Below are 8330 nucleotides of genomic sequence, written 5' to 3'. Positions count from 1 at the left end.
GGTAGTTTTTGTTTTCTTGTTTTCAGCAATTCACCCTCCTCTTGTCGGTCTCCGCTGCACCAACAAGTGGTATCAGAGCCTGATCGCCTCAGAAGGACTTATCGCCGACTGAAGCACGAAGATCTAGACGATGGCCGGAGCCAGTGAATACCCACCTGCATTCGAGGGGGAGTTTGCTTCATGGAAGTAAAAAATGGAGGTATACCTTAAGTCTGATTTTGGTATTTATTTAATAATGAAATCTGGTTATGAAGCACCAAAGAAAGTAAACGGAGAAGAGCTCGAGAAATACCTCTGGAACGAGAAGCAACGTGATGAGTCGATGGCAAATGTGCGGGCTGAATTTCATCTTCTAACCACAATACCAAATGAAGATCTCGATAAAGTCGGAGAGTACAATAGCGCAAAAGAACTTTGGGAAATGTTCTTAAAGATCTATGAAGAGTCCGAATCCAAGGTAAATGCCGCAACAACCCCAACAACCGAATTCCATCCTGAAGCCACAGAAAGCTCATCCCAGATGAGCATCGATGAAGGGGAAGAGACTTCGGAAGAAAGCAACTCGACAGGGGGAGAATCAACAGCTGACAAGGTAAGTCAGGTATGGTCTCCACTTTCTGAACAATTAATTACATTAATCGAGAAGGTACCTGAAAATTTTTGCGAATTAAAAATTAAATCTTCGAAAGAATTTTCTGGATTAGAAAATATTTTGTCGAACGAATCTTTCCAATTAAAAACACCTTCGAAATATCTTTTACCAACTATTTTGTTGAAAGAATTTCTGAAACTAAAAACATTGCCAAAAGATTCTTGTGAGTTACAAAATAATTTGTCGAACGAATTATCAAAAGATCTTTTATCAATTATTTTGTCAAAACAATATTTCGCATACTTAATATTGTTTTTCTTAAATCTAAAAAATTATGATAAACTAAAGTGGAAATTTAGATATCATAATAAGGTTAGAGAAATGACAATAACTTGAGAATGAATTTTGTTTTAATAATAATAAAGAAAATTATTATTTTCGCCTAAGTTAAAAGCCTTTTCTATAATTCTAAAAAGTAATTTAACTTAGAATTTTTTTAAAAAATATTCTTCTGAAAAATTCAAAAAATTCATTTTACTAAAATTTTTTTGGAAATTTTTTAACTTGAAAATTTTTTTGTGGAAACTTTTTGACTTGCAAAATTTTACCTAGAAAATTTTTCAAAATTTCATTCTTACTTGGAATATTTTTGAACCATTTATTTTACCTAACATATTGTTGGATAATTATCTCTATTTTTATTAACCCCGTTTTTGCTGTGATCAAAGGGGGAGAGAAAAGTACAAGTTTAGGGGGAGTTAGAGAAAACTTAAATTTTTTTTATAAAAAGTGTTGCAATTTTACTAATTGCAAAAAAAAATTTATAAAAAGTGTTGCAATTTTACTAATTGCAAAAATTATTCTTAACTTGTTAGTTTAGTAATTTTTCTTTAAAATTACAGTTTATGTCTATTTTTAACCCTAACTTGAACTTGGGTTGATGCACATCAAAAAGGGAGAGATTGTTGGACCCCGTGGTATTTTTGATGTGATCAACCAAGTTGGTTAGGTCCTGCTGTATATGATCCCTGTGTCTGAGTGTTTAGGAGCTTAGGAACACTGGAAGTCGAGCGGAAGACGCAGCTAGCGAGAAGGACGGCACGGGAAGGGAGCCGACGGGCTCGGTGCGGAAGAGTACTCCGGTGGGCGTGAAGAGCGTGCGCGGCGTTCGAGGGACGTGAAGCCGGGACGGAAGGCTGCTCGAGGAGAAGGCCGGAAATTGGGTTAGGGTGAGCCCTATTTCGGTTGGCCGAAATCACCCAAACAAACGGAGCTTCGAAAGACAAAGTGAAGAAGAAAAGGAGTCAAAAGAGGCTGGAAGTTACTGTAGTAGGAACCTTGAAGGCGCCTTAAACACATTGAAGGCGCCTTAAACACATTGAAGGCGCCTTGAATGGATTTAAGGCGCCTTGAGCAGGCCAGTTTGACCGTTTGCGCTGCGGATAAAGTTTTATTCGCAGATTGAGTTGGAGGCGCCTTAAACCCTGTTGGAGGCGCCTTGGACTCTCGGGATAAGATTTCCAGGGCCTATATAAAGGCCCCTGGAGCTAGGAATTCAACAACAACTCAAGCAATCAATCTGTAAGCAATTCCTAAGCAACTAGTGAGCTTCAAAAGTGTAAAAGGCTTCTCCGCCTTCAGAGAAGGAGATTTTTCTTACTGCGCTCTCTTCTACTGTCCTGGATTAACAACCTCCTTGGTTGTAACCAGGTTAAATCCCTGAGTCTTTTCTGTTCCTATTTCTTTTTCTGTTTCATTAATTTAGTTGTTGTTATTTTTATTGCTGATTTAATTCTGAGTTGAAATCCGAGGAGGGTAGTTTTTGTTTTCTTGTTTTCAGCAATTCACCCTCCTCTTGCCGGTCTCCGCTGCACCAACACTACCTACAAGGTCAGGATCTTTTGGAGGTTGTTGGTGGTAGTGAAGTCATGCAACCAGCAGAAGATGCTAATGGCATCTTGCGAAAATGGAGGATCAAAGCAGGTAAAGCAATGTTTGTTTTAAAAATCACAATTGAAGAAGAAATGTTGGAGCACATCCGAGATGCCAAAACACCAAAGGAAGTATGAGATACCTTTACTACACTCTTTTCAAAGAAGAATGATGCAAGATTACAACTACTGGAGAATGAGTTACTAGCAATAGGGCAACATGACAAAATAATTGCCCAATACTTTCACAAGGTAAAGTCGATATGTCGCGAAATTTCAGAATTAGATCCAGAAGCTCCTATTGGGGAAATCAGGATAAAGAGAATAATTATCCATGGGTTGAAACTAGAATATCGAGGATTTGTTGCTGCTATACAAGGATGACCAACACAACCATCACTTCTTGAGTTTGAAAATTTACTTGCAGGCCAAGAAGCTATGGCTAAGCAAATGGGAGAAGTCTCGCTAAAGGGTGAGGAGGAAGCGCTCTACACCAATAAAAGTAAGGGCAGCTTCAAACGACATGCTAGTGATGGATCTAAAAAGGATGGTGACAAAGTAAAGAATTATCAAGGTAATGAAGGTCATCATCCAAGAAGAGCCCCACAGAATCATGCCAATAATAGAAAGTTTATTGGCAAGTGTTACAACTGTGGGAAGGTGAGCCACATGGCAAAAGATTGTTGGGCCAAGAAAAAGTTTGTTCAGAGTAATACTGCTACCTCCAATCCTAAGGAGAATAGCGAAGATGACTGGGATGCTGAAGCCTTATTCGCTGTAGAGGAAAATGAAGTAGCTTTTACAACAATGTCAGACAAGATTAATTAAAAAAAAATGATTGGATCGTAGATTTAGGCTGCTCAAATCACATGACAGGTGATAAAGAAAAGCTACAAAACTTGTCCGAATATAAGGGAGCTCGTATGGTGGTGACAGCCAACAACTCAAGGTTACCAATAGCTCACATTGGTAAGACAATAATTACGCCCCGATATAATTCTAACCAGGTGTCACTTCAAGATGTCTATCATGTCCCAGGAATGAAGAAAAATTTATTATCTGTGTCTCAACTAACATCATCAGGTCACTATGTTCTATTTGGTCCTGAAGATGTAAAGGTATATCAAAATCTCAAAATATCAGAAACACCGATATTGGAGGGGCAACGACTAGAGTCGGTCTACGTGATGTCAGCAGAGTCTGCATATATAGACAAGACAAGGAAAAGTGAAACATCAGACATATGATATATGAGATTAGGTCATGTTAACTATTCCAAGTTAAACATGATGATGAAGAAGTCAATGCTTAAAGGGATTCCTCAACTAGATATACGAATAGACACAGTATGTGCAGGATGTCAATATGGTAAAGCACACCAATTACCATATCAAGAGTCAAAGTTTAAAGCAAAGGAACCATTAGTGTTAGTCCACTCTGATGTATTCGGACCCGTTAAGCAACCATCAATTGGCGGTATGCGGTACATGATGACATTCATTGATGACTTCTCAAGGTATGTCTGGATCTTATTTATGAAAGAAAAATCTGATACATTTTCCAAGTTTAAAGAGTTCAAACAGTCAGTCGAAGGAGAATTGGGAACAAAGATCTGTTGTCTACGCACAGACAACGGGGGCGAATATAGCTCAAGAGAGTTCTCCCAATACTTAAGAGAAAGTCGAATATACCATCAGTACACATGTGCCAACACACCATAGCAGAATGGTGTAGCAGAAAGAAAGAACTGACATCTTGCAGAAGTTTGTCGGAGTATGTTGCACGACAAGAATGTACTTGGACGATTTTGGGCTGAAGCAATGAGGACTGCAGCTTTTGTCATTAAAAAACTTCCTCAACCAAGGTTAGAATTCATTTCACCTTTTGAGAAATTATGGAACATAAAATCTACAGTTAGCTACCTTCGAGTATTTGGTTGCGTATGTTATGTATTTATTTTTGATCACTTATGAACCAAGTTCGACAAGAAAGCTATTAGATGTATCTTTATGGGATATGATAGCCAAAGAAAGGGGTGGAAATGTTGCGATCCAACAAGTGGAAGATGTTACACTTCACGAAATGTAGTATTTGATGAAGCATCTTCTTGGTGGAATCCCGTTAAGGAGGTGTTGTCAGATTCTAAAGACCTCGAAGACAAATTGCAACAAAAGATGGGAGAGCATATTGTTCAACTTCAACCAAGTTCAGATGAATCAGGAGATCCAAATGACAATGATATTGAACAAGGAGTGGCTCAGAGTCCTTGGCAAACCGGCATATATCAACAACCAAATGAAGAAGAGAGACCTAGTGAAATGGAAGAATCAACTCCACAATCTCAACTCCGAAGGTCAAACAGAACACGAAGGCCAAATCCAAAATATGCCAATGCAGCCATAGTTGAAGAAGCAACAGAGCCTGAGACATTTGAAGAAGCGTCGCAAAGTCCTGAGTGGGTGATAGCTATGAAAGAAGAGATTGATGCACTGTAGCAAAATCAAACTTGGGATCTCATACCAAAACCAAGAGATGTGAGACCCATTTCTTGCAAGTGGGTTTTCAAAATAAAGCGCCGTCCAGATGGGTCAATCGAGAGGTACAAGGCACGATTGGTAGCTCGTTGTTTCTCTCAACAGTATGGACTAGACTATGATGAAACATTTAGTCCAGTGGCAAAACTTACAATTGAACGAATCCTTCTTACACTTGCAGCCAACAAAGACTGGAATTTATGGCAGATGGATGTGAAGAATGCTTTTCTTCATGGAGAATTGGATCGGGAAATTTATATGATCCAACCAATAGGTTTTCAGAACCAACATCATCCTGAATATGTGTGTAAGCTACGGAAAGCACTCTACGGATTGAAACAAGCACCTAGGGCGTGGTATGATAAAATTACTGAATTTCTAACTCAAAGTGGTTATTTAGTAACATCTGCAGATTCCAGCTTATTTATTAAAACAAATAAAGGAAAATTAGCTATCGTGTTAGTATATGTGGATGACCTAGTCATAACAGGCGATGACAAAGAAGAAATTCTTCAAACAAAGGAGAATTTATCAGTTCGCTTTCAAATGAAAGAACTTGGGCAACTTAAGCACTTTCTTGGTTTAGAGATTGATCGCACACAAAATAGAATATTTCTTTGTCAACAAAAATATTCCAAAGACTTGTTGAAAAAGTTTGGAATGCTCGAATGTAAGCCGATTTCGACACCCATGGAGCCAAATATCAGAATATGTGCACATGAAGGGAAAAGTTTAGAAGATGCAACTATGTATCAACAATTGGTAGGCAGTCTCATCTACTTAACCTTAACTCGACCTGATATTTCTTATGCAGTCAGTGTGATAAGTCGGTATATGCAAAATCCAAAGAAGCCTCATTTGGAAGCAACTCGACGAATATTAAGATATATAAAGAGCACAACTGATTATGACTTTTTGTACAAAAGAAATGAAGACTGCAAGTTAGTTGGCTACTGCGATGCTGACTATGCAGGAGATTGTGACACAAGAAGATCAACAATTGGTTATGTATTCAAGCTTGGTTCTGGAACAATCTTGTGGTGCAGCAAGAGACAACCAACTGTATCATTGCCAACTACTGAAAATGAGTATCGAGCAGCAGCAATGGCAGCTCAAGAGAGCACATGGATAATACAACTAATGAATAATCTACATCAACCAGTAGATTATGCAGTTCCAGTATATTGTGACAATCAATCAGCAATTCGTTTGGCAGAAAATCCAATCTTTCATGCAAGAACTAAGCATGTTGAAGTTCATTATCATTTTATCAGAGAAAAAGTTCTGCAAGGAGAAATTGAGATGAGACAAATCAATACAGATGATCAAGTGGCGGACGTGCTTACAAAAGGATTAAACGCCAATAAATTTAAGATGTTCCGTTATCAACTCAGCACAGTACAAAGGGTTGGTATTGAGGGGGAGTGTTGAAGATCAATACTAACTCGTTAACGGATAAAAATAAAAATATAGATGGGAGTATTCTTTCTCATTCAATGGATAAGATTTAACAGATAAAAATTAGAATGTGTGGTTGAGAGTATTTCTCTCATTTAATAGATAGAATTTAATTGATAAGAATTAAAATATATGGTTGAGAGTATTTCTCTCATCCAATGGATAGAGATAGAATTTCTTGGTAGATAGAATTTAGTTTTCTGATCAACTATGTATCTTGTATGGTGAGTACTATAAATACTCCCACTGCATTCTTGTTTTATCATCTAACGAAAAATAAAAGTATAGAGTCTTCAAGTTGAAAGTTGTTTTTCATCTTCCTTTTCTTTTCCTCTCTAAAATTGTGGGTGATTCTCAAAAGTATTGTAGTGTCTTTGTAGTGTGAATATAATACAAGTAATTTATTTACTTGTTTATAGTCCAATTTGTTTTCTCGACATGTTCAGTTAGTAAACATCCAATTTTTGATATAAATGTAAGCCATATGCCGAAAAGTGTATATTCAGAGGCAAGGGTGCGTCTGGTTGCAGGAAAACAATGTTTGCAGTTATCCAAAAGTGCATCCAGTGGGTAAGACTTTGCAGTGAGACTGTTGTTTCCCAAAGCTTCTGGTTAGGCGCATGTAGCTGAAGGTGCATGAAAAAACTCAAAATACTAAGAGACTGAAACGTAAATAAGTTCAGTTTCATACTTATAGCGAGTCAGTGTGATGCAACAAGAAAAAACAAGAACAAGCACGCTACAACCCCAACAACGAAGATGTATATCTCAACTATTAAAGTTTACTATATGAATCTTATCCTATTATCGAGCTCTTTATAACATAATTAATGATAGACCTATTAGTTGTGTGAGGATTCTTAAAATTGCAAACTTTGCAACTAAGTAGTCATGATTATGACTACTTAGCAAATGCAACTATAATCTAGCTTTTAACTTTCAAAGAATTGAGAACAATATCCAATCATAAGAAAACATGTGAGCACAGATTTCTTCTAGCATCTTTTAGGCAGTTCTGCCTATTTTGAGAAAGGAACATATTATGTACATTTAGCACAGATATCTCTTAGTTTTTCTAGAAACTATTGTTTGTTTTACCTTCTATTTCATGTACTTCCTTGAATCATCCCTGGGTTACTACATATTATGAATTTAGCACATTAAAAAAAAAATATATAGATCCGCTATATTAATGATCTCCTAGTATCGGTCCTATAAATATGGAGGGAGGTACATACATGTACATAGGCGTCCGGTGCATGGTGAGGTAAACCTCAGGTCGTCAATTCCTAAGAATCGACCCCTGATCATTCATTACGCCAGATGAATTGAACATATTAAAATCATAATAGATAAATATCTTCGTCCTAATTTAGCAAGATTCTCTTTAATATTTATACTCCTTTAACAGAAACAGTCGAGTCATTTCAACCTTTTGCATTGCATGAATTTTTCTTGCCCGTGCACTTGACTCTTCTTTATCTCTAACTAGTTCAACTTATCTACCTATATAATCCATTGGTCATATTTAAATGCATCTAGACCATCTTAAACATTTTTTTTATTCCCAACTCAAGTTAATATGAAGATAATGTAATAATAGAACTAAAATAATTTTATAATTAAATAATTGTTTTTAATGTAGTAATTTTTGACAGGCCTACAAGGCTGCGGTAGTTGAGCTATCTATTAGGGTACAAATTAAGTAGAAACGCAAGCCAGACTGGCCTAATGACGAAGGCATAAATAATCTTGATATATCAATAGCTTACGGACTTGTGAAGGGCTTTGTTTGAAAGGGTATCATTAAAAAAC

The sequence above is a fragment of the Zingiber officinale genome, chromosome 1B (assembly GCF_018446385.1).
Source record: "Zingiber officinale cultivar Zhangliang chromosome 1B, Zo_v1.1, whole genome shotgun sequence".
Classification (NCBI taxonomy): Eukaryota; Viridiplantae; Streptophyta; class Magnoliopsida; order Zingiberales; family Zingiberaceae; genus Zingiber; species Zingiber officinale.
Note: the sequence above shows the minus strand (reverse complement) of the source record.